Below are 21,837 nucleotides of genomic sequence, written 5' to 3'. Positions count from 1 at the left end.
CTCAACAGAGATTTACAGCAGAATCCCCATTGGATTATGATACACTGGACCGTCCCTAGGTTTTTCAGGCCTTAAAAAAAAAGACAGTCTATTTTTTCTGTGTTCTCGAGAATGAGTACTTCCTAGAATTGTGTTAAAGTGTAAGTGTATAAGCTGGAGGAGGAAATGGCAACCCACTCCAGTATTCTTGCCTGGAGAATCCCATGGACAGAGGAGCCTGGTGGGCTCCAGTCCTGGGGGTTCCAAAGAGTCAGATGTGACTGGGCGACTGAGTGTGCACACGTAAGTGTTTGAGAGAGTTCAGGTGTGGTGGTCATACTCCTGAACGTGACAGTTGAGAGAATTGACCCTCACCCTGTGCCTGGTGCTGGTCTAGGCTGTGTACCTGCTACTCAGCCCTTTAATTCTCATATCAGCCTTGTGATATAGACCCTGTGATTGCCCCCTGATTCACAGATGAGGAAACAGGTGCAGTGCCTTGCCCAGGATCACATGGCAGCTGAGGGCCAGAGTCAGGTCGGGCTAGAACCAGACGCTCTGATCCGCCTGCCTGCTTCCTAGATGTTGCTGTCACAAGGCCAGCTGCTGGTCGGGATTTCTAGCTGGTAGGATTGTAGTCGGAGAAGGAGGAGCAAGGCACTGATTGTTTTTACCCCAAGTTGCACAACCAAATGTTGTTTATTTTTAAAACCTATTTTTAATTAAAATTTTTTTATTGGTGTATAGTTAATTTACAATATGGTATTAATTTCAAGTGTACATCAAAGTCAATCAGTTATACATACACAAATACATCTACTCTTTTTAAGATTCTTCTCCCATATAGGCCATTACAGAGTGTTGAGTAGAGTTTTCGGTGCTTGCTATACAGGGGGTCCTTATTAGTCTATTTTATATACAGTAGAAAGCACTGATTTTTTTTACTTAAAATAACCAATACCCATGGCCTCTAAAGGGTGTAACGTAATTCACACTGCACCCTAAATTCTGAGATGAGTTGTGTTTGTTTTAAATACTGAAGCAGGCACGTGAAGGTACTGTGCTTGCACTGGGTTCTTTTCTGTCACAAACTGACATATTCAGCTATTATTAATATGCCCCTGTAGTCACTGATTCTTCAGCTCTTTAGAATAGTCTAAATGTCAGAGTGGATAAAAGTAGTGCCGTGAAATCACCCTGTTAGGGCATGAAGTGGGTGTGGGCGTGTGGGTGGGGAAAGCGCATGTTCTTAGTTAATGTTAATAGTATCAGTGTTTTGTTCTCAACCCTCTTTGACCTTTAGTCCTATTTTCCTGAGCATTCTGCATATGTGTTTGATCTGCTTTTATGCTTCAGTTACTCTTGAGAATCTGAGGACACAGAGGCAAACCAGGCAAAGTCCCTGCCCTCAGGGAGGTTATAGTTTGGAAAGGAGAGGTGATAGACAAACTTACTGTCAAGTAGCAGTAAGTGCTACAAAATAAAATTGAGGGAATTACCTGGCAGTCCAGTGTTTAGGACTCTGCTCTCACTGCTGAGAGCCTGGGTTCAATTCCTGGTCTGGGAACTAAGAGCCCACAAGCCACCTGAGGAGGCCAAAGAAAAAAAAGAAAAGAAAAGAAAAACACAATTGAGAAGGGCAAGGAGCCAGGGAGCGGGTCGGGGCACCATTACCTCTAGAGTGGCGTGGGAAGGAAATCTTTGCAGTGGAGAACTATGATGGCATCTTGGTACCTGGGGGAGGAGAAGTTTAGGCAGAATGGTGCTGGAGTTTAACTCTACAGAAACACAGGGTGATATTCTGTAGTTGGTGCTCTGTATTCGTGGAGTTTGCCTTGGCAGATCAAAAGTATTTGAAAAAAAATTCCGGCAAGTTCCAAAAAGTAAAACTTGCATTTTATACATGCTGAAACTCTTTGTCTATCATATACATTGTAGTCACAACTATTTACATAGTATGTTCGTTAGGCCTTATTGTGCTTTCCAGATATTGTGTTTTTATTGCGGGTTTGTGGCGACCTTAAGTTAAGCAAGTCTTTAGGTGCCATCTTCCCAATGACATTGCTCTCTTTTTGACTCGGTCATATTTTGATAGTTCTTGTTAAAGTTCAAACTTTTTCACTGTTAATACATTTGTTGTGGCCGTCTGTGATCAGTGATCTTTGATGGCACTGCGGCAAAGAGATCATGACTCACTGACAGCTCAGATGATGGTTAGCATTTTATAGCAGTAAAATATTTCTAAATTAAGGTATGTATGTTGCTTTTTAAAGATATAATGCTATTGCACACTCAGTGAACTGGTGGCTCAGATGGTAAAGAATCTGCCTATAATGTGGATGACCCAGGTTTGATCCCTGGGTTGGGAAGATTCCTGGAGAAGGAAATGGCAACCTGCCCAAGTATTCTTGCCTGGAGAATCCCATGGATGGAGGAGCCTGGTGGGCTACAGTCCATGGGGTACATGACTGAGCAACTAACACTTTCCCTTCGTATTAAAAACATAGCTGCTTTTATTATGTATTGCAAGTCATCTAGAGATGATTTAAAGTATATAGGAGGATACGTATAGGTTATATGCAAGTATTATGCCATTTTTATGTAAGGGACTTTAGCATCCTTGGATTTTGGTGTCCGTGGCAATCCTTGAACAGTCCCCACTGGATTCTGAGGGACAACCGTATCTCTGGTTTCTGTGCCTTGAGACGAATTGGCTGGAATGTGGTCGTAGCTCCAGGCTGTCTGATAAAGAAAAGTGTGGGTCTCGGAGCTGTTGGGGAGCTGACCTGTTGATTGAATCTTCAGCGGCGCCAGGGGTTGATTGGGCCTCTGTCTCAGGCAGAATGAAGGTGACAGGGCTGGGTTTCCAGTGCAGGGTAGAAGTAAGAACGAGATGGTGTCTGTATAAGGCCATGAACCTCAGAAAAGAATGGGACAGCATGTCACAGCCCCTGTGTGGGGATGGCAGCTCCCAGACGGCAGGAGACAAACCACAGCCAGAAAGCAGTGGAGGGCGGCCGCCACCGACCAGGGAGTGCAGCGGACACCTAGTGCTTCCTTAAAGTTAGTATCTAAACTGTTTAGTTTGGAAAATTGTGAGCATGTGTAGACGGAGAAATAGAATTAAACTACGCATCCTCAGTGCTCGCCTTCAATGGGCATTGCCGCACAGGCAGTCCTGTTTCTCCTGAACTCCTCACCACCCCACCCCATTATTTTGACAGAGAGTCCAGTATTATATTGTTTTATCATAACTCTCAAGGAGAATGCTCTTTTGAACTACAATATCCTTGTCAAAGATGGGCTCAATAAAGGATAGAAATGGTATGGACCTGACAGAAGCAGAAGATATTAAGAAGAGGTGGCAAGAATACACAGAAGAACTGTACAAAAAAGATCTTCACGACCCAGATAATCACGATGGTATGATCACTCACCTAGAGCCAGACGTCCTGGAATGTGAAGTCAAGTGGGCCTTAGGAAGCATCACTATGAACAAAGCTAGTGGAGGTGATGGAATTCCAGTTAAGCTATTTCAAATCCTGAAAGATGATGGTGTGAAAGTGCTGCACTCAATATGTCAGCAAATTTGGAAAAGTCAGCAGTGGCCACAGGACTGGAAAAGGTCAGTTTTCATTCCAGTCCCAAAGAAAGGCAATGCCGAAGAATGTTCAAACTACTGCACAATTGCACTCATCTCACACACTAGTAAAGTGATGCTTAAAATTCTCCAAGCCAGGCTTCAGCAATACATGAACTGTGAACTTCCATATGTTCAAACTGGTTTTAGAAAAGGCAGAGGAACAAGAGATCAAATTGCCAACATCCGCTGGATCATCAAAACAGCAAGAGAGTTCCAGAAAAACATCTATTTCTGCTTTACTGACTATGCCAAAGCCTTTGACTGTGTGGATCACAATAAACTGTGGAAACTTCTGAAAGAGATGGGAATACCAGACCACCTGACCTGCCTCTTGAGAAACCTATTTGCAGGTCAGGAAGCAAGAGTTAGAACTGGACATGGAACAACAGACTGGTTCCAAATAGGAAAAGGAGTATGTCACGGCTGTATATTGTCACCCTGGTTATTTAACTTATATGCAGAGTACATCATGAGAAACGCTGGGCTGGAGGAAGCACAAGCTGGAATCAAGATTGCTGGGAGAAATATCAATAACCTCAGCTATGCAGATGACACCACCCTTATGGCAGAAAGTGAAGAAGAACTAAAGAGCCTCTTGATGAAAGTGAAAGAGGAGTGAAAAAGTTGGCTTAAAGCTCAACATTCAGAAAACGAAGATCATGGCATCCAGTCCCATCACTTCATGGTAAATAGATGGGGAAACAGTGTCCGACTTTATTTTTGGGGGCTACAAAATCACTGCAGATGGTGATTGCAGCCATGAAATTAAAAGATGCTTACTCCTTGGAAGGAAAGTTATGATCAATCTAGATAGCACATTAAAAAGCAGAGACATTACTTTGCCAACAAAGGTCCATCTAGTCAAGGCTATGGTTTTTCCAGTGGTCATGTATGGATGTGAGAGTTGGACTGTGAAGAAGGCTGAGCCCCGAAGAATTGATGCTTTTGAATTGTGGTGTTGGAGAAGACTCTTGAGAGTCCCTTGGACTGCAAGGAGATCCAACCAGTCCATCCTAAAGATCAGTCCTGGGTGTTCATTGGAGGGACTGATGTTGAAGCTGAAACTCCAGTACTTTGGCCACCTGATGTGAAGAACTGCCTCATTTGAAAAGACCCTGATGCTGGGAAAGATTGAGGGCAGGAGGAGAAGTGGTTGACAGAGGAGGAGATGGTTGGATGGCATCACCGACTCAATGGACATGGGTTTGGGTGAACTCCGGGAGTTGGTGATGGACAGGGAGGCCTGGTGTGCTGCGGTTTGTGGAGTCCCAAAGAGTTGGACACGACTCAGCGACTGAACTGAACTGAATCCTTGTCACACCTAAAAATAAACAGTAGTTCTTTGAGATTACAAAAAATTAGGCCATATTCATTTTTACCCATGAGTATCAGGGGAAAATGTAAATACGCCCCTGAGTATTTGCATTTTGTCTCTCCTGTTACCTCCTTCCCGTAACAGTTGGATTTGTTGGAATCTGGATCCAAAGACACTGGATTTGATTGATAAGTTTCTAAGTCCATTTAATATATAGATTTTTCTTCCTCTCTTTCCCTCTTGACTTGAATTCCTGATATTGTTCCATTTGTTAATAGCACTACTACCTGAGTTATCAGTGAGTTATAATAATAAAATGAATAGTGATGAGTGTTAAAAAAATGGCATTTAGCCCATGTTGACATTATTTGGTGTTTCTTTCTAACTTTATAGTCGGTGATTGCTTGTTTCTAAACCATGAACATCGCATGGCATTATTATGGCTACTTTTGTTACATAACCTTTGATCACTTAGTCAACAAACAATCTCTGATGCTTTACCAGAATCCAGCCTGAAACTTTTGAGTAAGAAAAGAGAGGTGCCTCAACAAGTGTCCAATGTGGTCTTGAGTAACTGGTAAAAAGTGAATTAAAATTTATTATAGTAAGTGCTAAACAGAAGTACAGGGTGTGGTTGCCTGGAGAGGCGAATAGTGGAGCCTGTGCTTCCTGGGAAGGGCTTTATGAAAGAAGCTGTGTTTGAACCGGAGTTTGTGGGGTAGAGACTTGGGGGTGGGGTTCTTTGTATAGTTTAACAAACTCATACCCGCAAGCACAGTGACAAGGAAGTTTTTTCAGGAGCTAAAATGGATGCTAGTACTTTCTGAGAATTTTGGAAAACCCTTGTTTTTCTTAAAATTGTTACAAAACAGCAGCATGTTAAAAGTCACATATTTTAAAAAAAGAGCATGGAAAATGACAGCTGTGAAATAGAGGTAGAGATACTCTGAAATTGGTTCCAAGAGTTTAGCAAAATCTTCATGTCACTTAATCTTTAAAAGTGATTAGTCAGTAGATATGTGAAAAGATGCTCCACATCACTAATTATTAGAGAAAGGCAAATCAAAACTGCAGTGAGGCAACATCTCATTCTGAGCAGAATGGCCATCATCAGAATATCTACAAATGAATGTTGGAGAGGGTGTGGAGAAAAAGGAACCATCCTGCATGGTTGGTGAGGATGTAAAATGGTGCAGCCAGTATGGAGAGCAATATGATGGTTCCTCAAAAGAATAAAAATAGAGTTACCATATGATCCGGAGATCCTACTCCTGAGCACATATCTGGACAAAACTATGATTCAGAAAGATATATGAACCTGTATATTCACACAGCACTGTTTGCAGTGGGCAGGACATAGAAGCAACCTAAATGTCCACTGATGGATGAATGGATAAAGAAGATGTGGTGTGTAGACCCCCCCCCCCATACACTGGAATATTACTCAGCCATAAAGAAGAACAAAATAATGCCGTTTGTGGCAACATGGATGGAAATAGAGGGTATCATGCTAAATGAAGTAAGTCAGAAAGAGACAAATACCGTATGATATCACTGATGTGTGAAATCTAAAACAGGGCACAAATGAACCTGTGTGTGACACAGAAGCAGACTCGTGGACATCAGGCTTGTGGTTGCTGAGGGGAGTGGGGGGAGGGATAGGCTGGGAGTTTGGGATTAGCAGATGCAAACTCTTACATATAGACTGCTTAAACAACAAGATCCTACTCTGTAGCACAGGAACTATATTCAATATCCTGAGATAGACCATAATGGAAAAGAATATAAAAAAGAATATGTATGTATAACTGAATTACTTTTCTGTTCAGCAGAAATTAACAGCGTAAACCAATTGTCCTTCAACTTTTAAAACAGTGATGAGTATTTCCTGAAGTCCTAAATTAAATGATGGTACAGCATAATACTAATATATTTACAATTAAGTCATTAATATAATCTGTGTTTTAGAAGGCAAAGACTGGTGCCACATATTTTTAAAAAGCTTTCCATCTCCTAAATAAATGTTAAAATATGTTTCGGGGCTTTAAGGGATAAAGACATGAGCCTGGACACTCAGCAGTCAGGAACACATGCTTCTCTGTTTTGAGGCGCCGGGTGTGTGTGATCACACGCCTCATGTATGCCTCAGTGGGCTGGACACATGTATGTAGTTCGGCAAACACTCTGTGTCAAGGGCCATCAAGACAAAGGCGTAGTTCTGAGCCTTGAGTGGTTAGTGCTGCACTGGGGAGATTGCCTAATGTGTGCATTGTGGAAAGTTATTGGGGAATTCGGGGAAGGCACTTTAGAGACGTTGTTTCTGATCTGAGTTGATATATTGGAGTTAGCCTGGGAATGAAAGATGGAAATGAAGCCCCAGTTTCGTTTCATTTCTTTTTTTTTTTTTTTTTTTAAACATTTACTGATTTGGCTACACTGCGTCTCAGTTGTGGCATACGGGATCTTTAGTTGCTGCATGTGGGATCTAGTTCCCTGACCAAGGATTGAACCTGGTGCGCTGCATTGGGAGCGCAGAGTATTAGCCATTGGACCACCAGGAAAATCCTCAGTTTCTTCCTTAAGGGAAAATGGATTGAATGTGGGGAAGAGGGAAGCTGTGTTTGTATATCCTCCCCCCACCTATGGTGTCCAGCTCTGTAGCTGTTAAAATGAAGTGTTAGAAAGTGTAGAGAATGCCAGTCTAGGAAGTCAGTGGTTCCCTCCATGCGTGAAAGTCAAATTTCTATGAACGGATGTGCCATGTCCTTGAAAAGGCCAATATTGCCCTTTTTCAGGACAGTGTTTCCAAGTGAGTAGTTTTTTCCTGATCACGTTGCCAACTGTTGAGGTGGAGAGCCAAGTCCACGGGATGCCTGTGTCACTTCCGTACATATCCCCTGAGAGAAGTCCTGTGTGGTGTTCCCTTGCCAGAATTCCGGACATGCTCTCCCTGGCGGGGCAGGACATGCCGTACTTATCTGCAGTGGGCAGCTGGCCAGGAATTTAGGGACATTTAAAATAGTGCTGTTGTGTTGATGATGATCTTTTGAAAGCCCTTCATGTTGTATTTACTTCTCCGTGTGAGTCCTGTCATCCTGCCTTTTTAATTTTTGTCCGTTGCTGTAAATCGGGGATTTTTCAGTGATGCTGAGTATCTGGGAGTTCTGGTACATCAGGGCAGTTGCACGAGGCCCAGAGGTGCAGGGAAGCTTGGGGGAGGCGGGTGTGTCTGGAGAGAGAAGCGAGAGCTTGCCCAGTGGTGTCCAGACGTAGGCGGGCATCTTGTCCCTCAGTTGCATCCTTCTCCCTCTTGAGCTGTCTGTGTGTGCACAGAATCTTCAGGCTTTTGAGACCTCTTCCTTTCTGTTTTTTCTTCGGCATGTTTTTCCCCACCAGGGATTTTACTTTTGTGAACACACTGGGCCAGGAAACACTTGCTGGGTGATGGACCCTGAGCTTATGTCCTGATAAAGAAAGCACTAGGTTGAATCCTGAAGACTTTAGTTAATATTGGGTTGGCCAAAAAGTTAGTTTGGGTTTTTCTGTACACTCTTACAGACCCAGTGGACTTTTTGTCTAACCCGGCAGTTTGGATGCTTCCAGGCAAGGCACGCTGGGTGTTTCCTCAACTCATTCTGATATGCCTCACTCCTTTCTCATCATTCTTATATTGTCTCAAGGATCTTCTGGAAGCATTTGCTTATGTGATTTCTGTATCTTTTGGGGGTTTTGACCCTGATTTTTGTTTCAAACTTTCTATGGCAATTTTAAAGTTTCAAAAATGCTTCATGGTGTTATTAAAACAATATATGTGGGTTGTGTGTGTGTCGGTCACTCAGTCGTGTCTGACTCTCTGTGACCCCACGGGCTGCAGCCTGTCAGGCTCCTCTGTCCATGGAATTTTCCAGGCAAGAATACTAGAGTGGGTTGCCATTTCCTTCTCCAGGAGATCATCCTGAGCCAGGAATCAAACCTGGGTCTTCCGTGTTGCAGGCAGACTCTTTACTGATTGAACCACTAGTGAAGCCCATGCGTGCTAACGTGAACTAAGTATCGTTTACCACTGGGGAGAAATTTCCGTGACATTCGGTCTTTACTACACCACTTTAGGTGGTGCTTCTCCAGGCGGGGTCCCTGGACCAGTGGTGGAACTGGGAACTTGCTGGAAACGCAGACTTCTCGGCGCCTCTCCAGACCTATTGAATCAGGAACTCTGGGGTGGGGCACAGCAGGCTGTGTTTTACTAACCCCTTCAGGTTGTTGTGCGGCATTTCTACCTCTGCACCACTGGCCTGGGGTGCTCAGAAATCTCCACTGGCCTTCTTAGTCTGGGAGCTGGATCTGTCTGAAAGTTTCTGCTGTTGTTGAGTCTCTCAGTTGTGTCCCACTCTTTGTGACCCTGTGAACTGCAGCAAGCCAGGCTTCCCTGCCCTTCACTATCTCCTGCAGCTTGCTCAAACTTATGTCCACTGAGTCGGTGGTGCCATCCAACCATCTCATCCTCTGTCACCCCCTTCTCCTCTTGTCTTTGATCTTTCCCCGCATCAGGGTCTTTTCCAGTGAGTCGGCTCTTCACATCAGGTGGCCAAAGTATTGGAGTTTCAGCATCAGCCCTTCCGATGAATATTTAGGGCTGATTTCCTTTATGATTAACTGGTTTGATCTCCTTGCTGTCCATGGGACTCTCCAGAGTCTTCTCCAGCACCACAGTCTGAAAGCTGGAGCCACTGTGAATTGCTTTTTGGTGACTTTGTGCCTCTCAGGAGGTTACAGTAGTGTTTATGACCCTAAGTTTTAACTTGTCATTTCCAAAGTGTTTTGGACTATATCTAGTTTGCTTTAATGGAACGAATTTCTGCTGTTAGAAATTTTATGTTTATTTATTTGCATCAGGTCTTAGTTGCAGCACGCGAGATCTCTGTTGCATCTTGTGGAATCTCCTGTTGAGGCACGTGGGCCTCTTAGTTGTGGTGCAGGGGCTTGGTTGCCCCTCGGCATGTGGGATCTAGCTCCCTGAGCAGGGATCTAACTCAAGTCTCCTGTAGTGCAAGGTGGATTCTTAACCACTGGACCACCAGGAAAGTCCCTTTGCTGCTAGGAATTACAGTGTTCTTTAGTTTGTGTTTAGTAATTGCTTCCGAATTCCTATAAAGACATTACATGCCATTAGAAATACTGCCTTTCATGTCATCTATTTATATTTTATACAGTATATCAAACCTAATTTAATTAGTTCTGTTACAGATAAATGAATCCCTTGGCAGGCACAATTCAGGTGGGAAGGAATCCACCTTCAACTTATTTATGAAAACTTTTCTCAGTTCAGTGTAAAAACTGTCAGTGATCTATATTTATGAAGAAATTTTTCTCATAACTGACCTTTACAACTTGACAACACTGTTTTTCTGGGAAATCTGCTATAATTCAGCCACACGCAGATGTCATGGTGAACCTTGTTCTTCAGGAATGCACCTTTTGAGAGTTGGATTTTTTTCTGACCTAGAATCCTATAGAGCCGGGGTCCCCAACTTCCGGATCTAATGCTGCTGATCTGAGGTGGAGCTGATGTCATAATCAAAACAGGAACAAAGTGTACAATAAATGTAATGCGCTTGAACCATTCTGATACCACCACTGTGACTTGTGTGTGGACATCCCCGGTGGGTGGCCTGGGCTTCTCCCTGGCCCTCTCGCGTGAGGCCTGGCCTCCTGACTCAGTGTTCTCAGTGCTGGTGACTCAGGGTCATCCGTGGCCTTGCAGCCCTGTCATCGTCAGATGCTACTTCCCTTGAAACTTGCAGTTCCTGAATTTCAGCTGTTTGGGCTTCTCCTCTGCTTCTGAGGAATCAGCCAGCTCTTGGGATGAACCAGTTAGTACTGATGTGAAGGAGTAAAAAGCAGGCCTGGACCCTTCCACCTGCCCCCGCCTCCCACAGACACACACAGACACACGCACTCACTACACACATTCTCCCCCAGCAGGACCAGAATGTAACCGGCCTGCTCAGTCAGCCGTCTCATCCACATTAGTGGGAATCCGTTCAGCTGCGGCCACAGTTTCCTGAGGCAAAGACTTCCATTCAGGTCCTGTCATGTAGCACTTCAGCAGTATGGCTTTGGCTCCTAAAACAGAGACGAGGGAGAGCTTAGGGGAAACTTGGGTGTAATCCCATCATTCCAAAAAAGGAAAGGAACAGGAACTGGAAGAAGTGGAATGATTTGACTTGGGCTTCCTGGTGGCTCTGACGGTTAAGAATCCGCCTGTAATGCCGCAGACTCAGGTTCGATCCCTGAGTCAGAAAGGTTCCATTGGAGAAGGGAATGGCAACCCACTCCAGTATTCTTGCCTGGAGAATTCCATGGAATGATTTGACTTATATCACAAAGTAAGTTGGTGACAGAGATACAAAGAGAATCTTTATCCTATCTTCTGGTAGTCCAGTGACAGTATTCCTTGCCTTTAGCTCCTCATGAGATTGAATACCCCCACCTCCACCTTTGAATATGGGTCAGATGTATGTGCATTCTTACAGCTGCTGCCCCTCCCCAGGCAGCAGTCAGGAAGAAACATGAATTTGTTACCTGGCCTGGACAATAGTAACCTCTCACTAGTTTAGTCAACAGACCACTTAAGGACCACTGAAGGAAGAAATATAAATTCTGCGGGTGGTTGGAACACCATTGAGGCCTTCTGGGTGGGTCAGGGAAGTGCCAGTATTATTACCTAAAGATCGGGTGCCATCATTTTGAAAGTAAATCCGAGTACCACAATGGAGCATTCCTTAAAGAAATGATTCAGCTGTGGGACTCTTGATGGCACAGAAGGAAAACAAATACGTGGGGAAAACCAGATATTGGTGACTGAGCTGAAACTGACTGAGAAGAGTTGGACTCTGAAGAATCTTTAGAAATATCTGTGATATATTCTGCCTATTGTTGTTTTAAAAATGTACGCCCAAGAAGGAAACATGAGGGTCTTCCCTGTGGTTCAGTGCTTAAGACTTCCATGTAGAATGTGCAGTTTCGACCCCTGGTTGGGGAACTAAGATCCCATATGCCTCACAGCCAAAAAAACCAAAAACATAAAACAGAAGCAATATTACAACAAACTGAATAGAGACTTCAAAAATGGGCCACATCGAAAAAAATAAAAAAAAAAAAAAAAGATGTATGATAAAAATATATTTGACTCCCAAAGATCATTTTCAGTAAATATGAAAGTTCTTAGCGTTGATAGTCAATGATGTTACTAGCAGCATTTCTTTTAATAGTATAGGAAAATATGGAGTGTCTTAGTTTTAGTGGCTTGTTAGATTCAATGAAACACAGTAGTACGGTTGTGGTGGGGACTGTTAGAGGCCCAGGGGGAGAAGTGGAAGGAATATGGAATTGGGAGCAGAGGCAGACTTGATCTCCCGTTGCAGGAAGTGGAATCACCACTGGGCCTCATTGCTGTGAGGTTCCATTGCTGCATTAGTGTGGAGACCACGGTTCCCACATCTGCCCCAGCCTGTGAATGAGCAGAGCAGAGGTACGAAAGCAGGCTCGTTCCTGGGGACTGGAGTCCTCCGGCAGGCAGCCAGGCCTCGAGGAGTCCTGATGGCCTAGTCGAACTTTCTCTAGAACTGCACTGCAGTCTAACCCCAAGGGCACCCACCCCACGTTCCTTCCTTCCTTGTCTCCTTTCCCTGGGGCCAGACGTTCATGGATATCTAATTACTTCCAGCCTCCCCTGGCTCCTTCCCCCTTTTCTCTCATAGACATTTCTCAAAGACCTTGCCTTTCTAATCCAGTCTTGGTGTCTGCTTTTTAGAGGACCTGGCCTAACACAGACACAGACTGTTCTGAAGGAGAGAGAATGTGTCCATATGTTGCAAGAAGGGGGGCCCCCCTCCAGGACCTGAGAATGGGTTCTTGTTTAACACTCAGAAGTGAATTATTCAAGACACCCATACTGGCAAAGCAAGAGACTTTATTGGCAAGGGGCGCCTGGGTGGAGAGCAGCAGGGTCAAGGAACCCAGAAGGATGGCTCTGCCACGTGGCTCCCAGTCTTGGGGTTTTTAGTGATGGGGTTAGTTTCCAAGTTGTCTCCGGTCGATCATTCTGACTCATCACTCAGGCAAGATGGGTGCCAAAGAGGAGGATTCTGGGAGGACGTGTGGACTGGCATCTCCTGTGTCTTTTTACCTTTCCTGAACTCTTCCAGTTGGTGGGGGCTTGTTAGTTCCACGTTCCTTACCAGGAACTCCTGTTGCAAATGGTCACTATGGTGACTGTGGTGCTTGGCCAGGCTGAGCAGTTTCAGTCAGTGTTTCCCTTAACACACATGGGAAACTCAACTTGGGCATTCATGGTGACTTTATCACCAGCAGCAGGCAATTGATCCAGAAATGCTGTTCTTTATATTATATAATTTTGTGAGAGACTCCTGCTTCATAAGACAAACACATTTGAATGCCATTATGAGCTGGGCAGAGTTCTAGCACCTGAGGATACAGAGAGAACCTAGGCCCTATTCCAGGCTGAGGCGCTTAGTTCGTGGCTACGCAGCAGAGAACGAGTTATCAAGGGCCCTGCTGCTCCAGGCCTCACAGAGGGGGTGGACAGCTCATCTCTTTGTCATTGGTCAAAAGTGTAGGTGTTCTTTTCTGAATAGTTCTCCTTTCTACCTCTGTCTCTCATATTTTCTTTATTCAGCAATTTATTGTCTCATTGTTCATGACGTCCCATTTCTAGCTATGCCACTGAGTTATACTGTTTATCTCAGAAATTAACATTTTCTTATTTACAGTTAAAAAAATCCCCCTACTTTTCTCAAGATACTTTTACAGCTTTGTGACAGGTTTAACTTTCACTCCTGTGGCATTTTATTCCTCCTCATGATGTTCTGCCCAAGTATTTATTTTGTCTAAAAAATAGAAGCCAGGTTTTCGTGGTCCCTCAGGCACAGAGGGAATGAGGCTCAAGGTTAAACATCCACACATCCCTATTAGGTTGTGCTGAGTCATGTCCTGCCCTTTGAGACCCCAGGGGCTACAGCCCGCCAGGCTCCTCTATCCATGGAATTTTCCAGGCAGGGATACTGGAGCGGGTTGCCATTTCCTCCTCCAGGGGCTCTTCCAGACCCAGGGATCGAACACGCATCTCCTGTGTATCCTGCTTTGCAGGCGAATTTTTTACTGCTGCGCGACCGGGGTAGCCCCTTATTAGGTAAAACCCAATAGGAGAAGGCAATGGCACCCCACTCCAGTACTCTTGCCTGGAAAATCCCATGTATGGAGGAGCCTTGGTGGGCTGAAGTCCATGGGGTCACTAAGAGTCGGACACGACTGAGCGACTTCACTTTTCACTTTGATGCATTGGAGAAGGAAATGGCAACCCACTCCAGTGTTCTTGCCTGGAGAATCCCAGGGACGGAGGAGCCTGGTGGGCTGCTGTCTATGGGGTCGCGCAGAGTCAGAGACTGAAGCGACTTAGCGGCAATAGCTAAGCTAAGCTTTTGTTAGAAGATTCTTGATTTTTCCTAAGTATAAAAAGGAAACAAAAAAATAAACACTGAAAAACCTTTCCTGGTGGGCTCTGTTTGACTTAAATAATCTGAATAAAATTGGTACTTTTATTTTGATTAATGCCCTTCAAAATTGATGCTTCCCTCCCCCAACCCCCATGCAGTCCCCAAACAAACCCTAAGATATTTGTTTTTAGAAAATAGGCATTAAGTGCATCTTAAAATTTTGTCAAAGTTGCTCAATTGTGTCCAACTCTTTGCGACCCCATGGACTATGCAGTCCAAGGTATTCTCTAGGCAAGAATACTGGAGTGAGTAGCCTTTCCCTTCTCCAGGGAATCTTCCCAACCCAGGGATTGAAACCAGGTCTCCCCCATTGCAGGCGTATTCTGTACTAACTGAGCTATCAGGGAAGCCCTTTTCGAGGGTGAGGTGGCCAAACATCAGGGGCACTAACTCAGAGCAGAAGTGGTCAGACCTTGAGCTCAAACCCTCTAGCTTTGTTAGGTTTCAAGCTGTTTAGAATTAGGACTGAAAGTTGAAGAACTTTTATTCTTGAATTGTCTGAATAAAAGCACAAGCGTGGTAACTAAAGTCATGCATTTGGAACATATATCAATATTTTACAAATTATGGTTCCTAGGTTTTTAAGTGAAATTGCCATGGCCTGAAAGAATCAGACATTGAAGGACCCATCTCATATTAATTGGCTTCTCATTTTCAGGTGCAAACCCTGCAGAATTAATGTGCAGACCCTCTGCACCGATGTCCCAATTAGAGCTTATTTCACAGGTCCATTAAAATGCTCTCCAATTCTTAGCTGGTGAGTTTGAGCTATTACCACTAGAAAATTTAATTTCATATTTTTCCATTAATTCTTTTTTCTGACCAGGAGGGATTAACTTAGCTTGTACTGTGCTTAGAAATAAAATAACATCCAAGGATTTATTTATTTTGAAGTTAAAATTGCTTCTAGCATGATATACTCTTCCTCTTTTTACGTAATGGTATTAAGTAGGCAGAGAGCAAGTAATGTCCTGTATAGTTGAGAATACACAGGCAACAGAAGAAAATTGTTTTTCCTGTGGTCTAAAAACAGAACTAGATAGCATATAAAAAAGCAGAGATATTACTTTGCCAACAAAGATCCATCTAGTCAAGGCTATGGTTTTCCCAGTGGTCATGTATGAATGTGAGAGTTGGACTGTGAAGAAAGCTGAGCACCGAAGAATTGATGCTTTTGAACTGTGGTGCTGGAGAAGACTCTTGAGAGTCCCTTGGACTGCAAGGCGATCCAACCAGTCCATCCTAAAGGAGATCAGTCCTGGGTGTTCATTGGAGGGACTGATGTTGAAGCTGAAACTCCAAGACTTTGGCCACCTGATGCGAAGAGCTGCCTCATTTGAAAAGACCCTGATGCTGGGAGGGATTGGGGGCAAGAGGAGAAGGGGACGACAGAGGATGAGATGGTTGGATGGCATCACCGACTCAATGCACATGAGTTTGGGTGAACTCCGGGAGTTGGTGATGGACAGGGAGGCCTGGCGTGCTGTGATTCATGGGGTCACAAAGAGTCAGACGTGACTGAGCGACTGAACTGAACTGAACTGAAAAACAGAGCCTAAGTGAGGAAATGCTGGCCTAGTATTTGTCTCTGTGGCAGGACTCTTTCAGCAAAACCAGCTGTGAAACTTTGTCATTTTTTGCCAACATTATAGCCTTAAAAAAAAAAAAAAGGGAAGGAGGACTTTAGTGTTCATTTAAAATTTCCCTTTAAGATTTGAGCCTTGATTGATAGGGGGAAGGTATAGTTCAGAGGGAGAAAGAGCTAGCAAAGGAGCATGTGGATGGGGAGTAATCTAATTAAAAGAGAATTGGTTTAATCAGGAGAAAAATCTTGTTTCGGAATATGGAGAAGGATAGCACTGAAGGCAGTTAGACAAGACGGTTTCAGGTTCTGAACTTTAAAAAAAATATTAGTCTAGATGCTCACTTTCGTGGTCTAGCTTTTCTGAACAGAAAAGAGGTTCGCTGTTTGTTTCTTTGGCTGCCTTGGGTCTTAGCAATGGCACACGGGGTCTTCATTGCATCACGAGCGATCTTCCGGTGCAGCACTTGGACTCTATAGTTGTGGTGTTCGGGCTGAGTAGTTGCGCTGTGCAGCCCTTAGTTGCTCCATGACCTGTGGGGTCTTGGTTCTCTTAGTTCCCTGACCAGGGATTGAACCCGCATCCCCTGCATTGCAAGGTGACTTCTTATCCAGTAGACCACCAGAAAGGGAGTTTATTAAAGAATAGTGCTAGCTTGCAGTATCTTTTTGGGAACTGGGAATGATGCCGAGGGTTGTACCACAGAGCTGGGCTTGAAGAGTGCCGCTGTTTCCACCACGTGTGCACCAGCAAATCCACTGCCCCTGGTGGCTGTTGGTGGAACTGCTGTGCCTGGGAGGGAGGAGTTGCTCCCACCACCGGGACTTGGTTTCTGAAGTACTGTTGCTCAGATGCTCAGTCGTGCCTGACTCTTTGCAACCCCCTGGACTGTAGCCCGCCAGGCTCCTCTGTCCATGGGATTCTCCAGGCAAGAGTACGGGAGTGGGTTGCCATTTCCTCCTTCAGGGGATCTTCCCAACCCAGGGATCGTACTAGTTTCCAAATCAAATTCTTGAGTGGGGGTCACTGACTAGTGGAACTCTGGACAGGTGCCAGGACCTCGCGCAAGATAGCAGGGAAAGCAAGTGTCTGTCATTTTGAGTTTTGTCCTATTTGGGAGGAGAATTTCTCAAATGTAGAAAGGAGGTTTCAAGTATCCAGAAGCCAAAAAGACAGATATCCACGACCTATATGTTTATGCCTGATGGTAATGCAGTACCATTTTCCCATGGAAAGATTATACGAGAAATTTTTGGATAGCTTGAACTTACTTACTTTTAAGTATGCATGTATGTGTCTGCCAGATAATCAGATATGTATTATCATGATTTAGTTGATTAAATGTGTGTCTGTATTTAAAAATTAAATTACCAGTGTATACTTTAGGAATATTTCCCATATTTCATGAAGAAGTTATTCCAGCTCTTGACACCTTTGCCATTAATGTGATTATGGCATTCTAAATGCCATAATGATGCATTCTAAATTTTTCAGCACAGCTTTCCTTGTGGCCACATCAGTCTGAGTTCTTTGAGATACAGACTTCTTTAAAATGTCTTTCTGATGCTTTCACTGGAAATTTTATCTCAAGCTACAAGTCCCCCCTTACAGCACGTTTGGACAGTCTCACTTAAAAAAAATTATTCCTGAGATGTATTTTCATGGCTTTCTGTTTTTAAAAATTTACTTTATTGAGGTGTAGGTGATTTACAATGTTGTGTTCATTTCTGCTTTACAGCAGAGTCATTCAGTTATACATATATGTACATTCATGACTTTCTAAATGTAATCACTTAGCTTGTTCTTCTAGAGTGGTTTTTATGAAATTACTGAGCATCTCCTGAATGATAAATAAATCTCTCCAATTTCTTAGCTTCCCCTTGTGTTTGTAAGTCAAACCTCTTTGTGATCTCTATGCAGCTGAAACTAGGGGTGTTCAGGGCTGTTTTAGGCTAAGAGTCTTGAAACAATTCTTTGTTCATCAAAACGTTGGAAAGTGCACTCCTTCAGGAGGCTAAGAATTCTTATATAGGGCTAAGTCTCTTTTTTCCTGAGGGGAAGTTTGAGAAACATAGTCCTTATGTTCAGATATATATGAGAGTTCCTTGACACCTTTTCTCAAAGGTTCTGTTCAAGGAAAAATAATATGTCTTTGCCAAAAGATTTCTCTGCCGCTGTTCTTGACACTGGAGTTGGAAAATTGAGTTTTTGCTTCAGTCTAATGAAATGGAAGTCTCTGGAAGGTCATGGGAGAAAAATAGTGGAAATTCTCCCTTGCTCTCAGATTATGCATTCCTCTGGGGTCAAGAACACTTGGAATCCAGGCTTAAAATAACGAGAGCCATGGGGAATGGTCATAATTCCTTCTGTTTCATTAGAATCAGTCTGTCCTTGTTAGAGTTGAGTGATTAGGAAGGCAGGGCGTGGTGAGTCTACTGGCTGATTCATTATTTGAGCTGGACTGAGACTTAAAAAAAAAAAAAATTACCAAAGATATCCTGGGATGTAGTTCTGCCTTTGTTGCCTTTTTACTGAATATGGGTTTCTGGTCGTAAACCCTCTTCTCTTTAGAATGTACATCAGAACTTCGCCTTGAGAAGGGATAGTTAGGGAGTTTGGGATAGATATGTACACGCTGCTCTATGTGAAATGGATAACCAACAAGGACTTACTGTTTAGCACATGAAGCTCTGCTCAGTGTTATGTGGTAGCCCAGATGGGAAGGGAGTTTGGGGGAGAATGGATTCATGTATATATATGGCTGGGTCCCTTTGCTGTTTGCCTGAGGCTGTCACAACATTGTTAATTGGCGATACTCCAATAGAAAATAAAAAGTTAAAAAAAAAAATAAACTTCACCTTTGGTGTCATATGTGAGGGAAATTTAAAGAGTGGCAGTGGATCTTCCCCCATAGAGCCTGATCTCTCCAGGTCAGCTACTATTGGCAAGAGAGTCTCAGCTCTGGCTTAAACTGCAGAGGCAGATAAAGATACCACCCTCTCATTCCTTTTTAAAAAATGCTGATTTATTTGGCTGGGCTGGGTCTTAGTTGCAGCACGGGGGCTGTTTAGTCGTGGCATGTGCACTGTTAGCTGTGGCATATAGGATCTCCTTCTCTGACCAGAGATGGAGCCCCGGCTCCCACCCTGCACCGGGAGCCCAGACTCTCAGCTCGGACCACCAGCAAAGTCCCATCTTGCCTTTCCTTTTTAGACGTTTAAGCTCTCAGATCCAAATGGCTTACAAAAAGGGATTTCAGGCTTAACTAGTGAGAAAAAATTTAGCCCTCCGCACTGTTACCTAGTAATCTGGCTCTCCTACTTTGGATTGTGGGGTTCTGATGGAGTCTGTGGTTTGTCATCATAACACAACATTGAGATGTGGTGTGCGGTGCTGCCTCCAGCATCTCATGCTGAATCCCAGGTGATAGAGATGGGGAGGACCTCAGTGGTCTCTTGGCAGAATCTGTGGTAGTGTCTTAGGTCACGGGCCAGCTTGCTTCAGTGAGCACTTGTTGATGGGGAAGGAACCTGGGTGTCACACTACCTTGTTGGGTCCATCGTAGTTCGTATTGAGTTCTTCTTGGGGGCGAACCCAGATCTGCTCTATAGCTTTTCCTTGTTAGACCTGGTTTTGTCCTCTTCAAGCATATCGAAATGATTTTTCCTTCTCTCGTATTGTACCCTTTTAAATATTTGAAACAGCCTACATCTTGTTCCCTCGAAATGTTCTTTTTCTCCCTAATCGCATTAAACACTGTTTCTTTTTTTTTTGTTTTGTTTTGTTTTTGTTTTTTTTGAGTTTCTTTCTTTCTTTTTTTTTTTAATTTTAAAATCTTTAATTCTTACATGTGTTCCCAAACATGAACCCCCCTCCCACCTCCCTCCCCATAACATCTCTGTGGGTCATCCCCATGCACCAGCCCCAAGCATGCTGTATCCTGCGTCAGACATAGACTAGCGATTCAATTCTTACATGATAGTATACATGATAGAATGCCATTCTCCCATATCATCCCACCCTCTCCCTCTCCCTCTGAGACCAAAAGTCCGTTATAGACAGCTGCATCTTTTTTCCTGTCTTGCATACAGGGTCGTCATTGCCATCTTTCTAAATTCCATATATATGTGTTAGTATACTGTATTGGTGTTTTTCTTTCTGGCTTACTTCACTCTGTATAATCGGCTCCAGTTTCGTCCATCTCATCAGAACTGATCCAAATGAATTCTTTTTAACGGCTGAGTAATACTCCATTGTGTATATGTACCACAGCTTTCTTATCCATTCATCTGCTGATGGACATCTAGGTTGTTTCCATGTCCTGGCTATTATAATCAGTGCTGCGATGAACATTGGGGTACATGTGTCTCTTTCAATTCTGGTTTCCTCGGTGTGTATGCCCAGCAGTGGGATTGCTTAGAAATGAAAATGGAGAGATCACAACAGACAACACAGAAATACAAAGGATCATAAGAGACTACTATCAGCAGTTGTATGCCAATAAAATGGACAACGTGGAAGAAATGGACAAATTCTTAGAAAAGTACAATTTTCCAAAACTGAACCAGGAAGAAATAGAAAATCTTAACAGACCCATCACAAGCACGGAAATTGAAACTGTAATCAGAAATCTTCCAGCAAACAAAAGCCCAGGTCCAGACGGCTTCACAGCTGAATTCTACCAAAAATTTCGAGAAGAGCTAACACCTATCCTACTCAAACTCTTCCAGAAAATTGCAGAGGAAGGTAAACTTCCAAACTCATTCTATGAGGCCACCATCACTCTAATACCAAAACCTGACAAAGATGTCACAAAAAAAGAAAACTACAGGCCAATATCACTGATGAACATAGATGCAAAAATCCTCAACAAAATTCTAGCAATCAGAATCCAACAACACATTAAAAAGATCATACACCATGACCAAGTGGGCTTTATCCCAGGGATGCAAGGATTCTTCAATATCCGCAAATCAATCAATGTAATTCACCACATTAACAAATTGAAAAATAAAAACCATATGATTATCTCAATAGATGCAGAGAAGGCCTTTGACAAAATTCAACATCCATTTATGATAAAAACTCTCCAGAAAGCAGGAATAGAAGGAACATACCTCAACATAATAAAAGCTATATATGACAAACCCACAGCAAACATTATCCTCAATGGTGAAAAATTGAAAGCATTTCCCCTAAAGTCAGGAACAAGACAAGGGTGTCCACTTTCACCGCTACTATTCAACATAGTTCTGGAAGTTTTGGCGACAGCAATCAGAGCAGAAAAAGAAATAAAAGGAATCCAAATTGGAAAAGAAGAAGTAAAACTCTCACTGTTTCTTTTTTAACCTGTTTTTCTAAACATTTTTAGCCTGCCCATCTCAGATTCCTACTATGCGCCCATTAGAGAATGTCTCTCTCTCCTTTTTTTAAATTTATTTTTTAATTGAAGGATAATTGCTTTACAGAATTTTGTTGTTTTCTGTCAAATCTCAACATGAATCAGCCAGGTATACATATATCCCCTCCCTTTTGAACCTCCCTCCTACCTCCCTCCCCATCCCACCCCTTTTGGTTGATACAGAGCCCCTGTTTGAATTTCCTGAGACATACAGCAAATCTATTTTACGAGAATGTCTCTCTTCAAATGTGCACCTGCTGTTGAGATAGCTTCTGATCTTACAAGACACAATTGAATGATTATCTTATTTGGATTTGACCAATATATGTAGCCTACATATG

At 43.3% G+C, this 21,837-nt stretch overlaps 1 protein-coding gene across 1 annotated transcript in view; it reads left to right on the top strand.

Annotated features, from left to right (window-relative positions):
* Positions 1-21,837, top strand: part of ARHGAP10 (Rho GTPase activating protein 10) — a 373,897-nt gene that overhangs the window by 94,949 nt on the left and 257,111 nt on the right. The gene's annotated exons all lie outside the window — the stretch shown is intronic.

This window comes from Budorcas taxicolor, chromosome 17 (assembly GCF_023091745.1).
Source record: "Budorcas taxicolor isolate Tak-1 chromosome 17, Takin1.1, whole genome shotgun sequence".
In the NCBI taxonomy this organism is placed as follows: domain Eukaryota; kingdom Metazoa; phylum Chordata; class Mammalia; order Artiodactyla; family Bovidae; genus Budorcas; species Budorcas taxicolor.
Note: the sequence above shows the minus strand (reverse complement) of the source record. Positions and strands in the feature narration are given on the sequence as shown.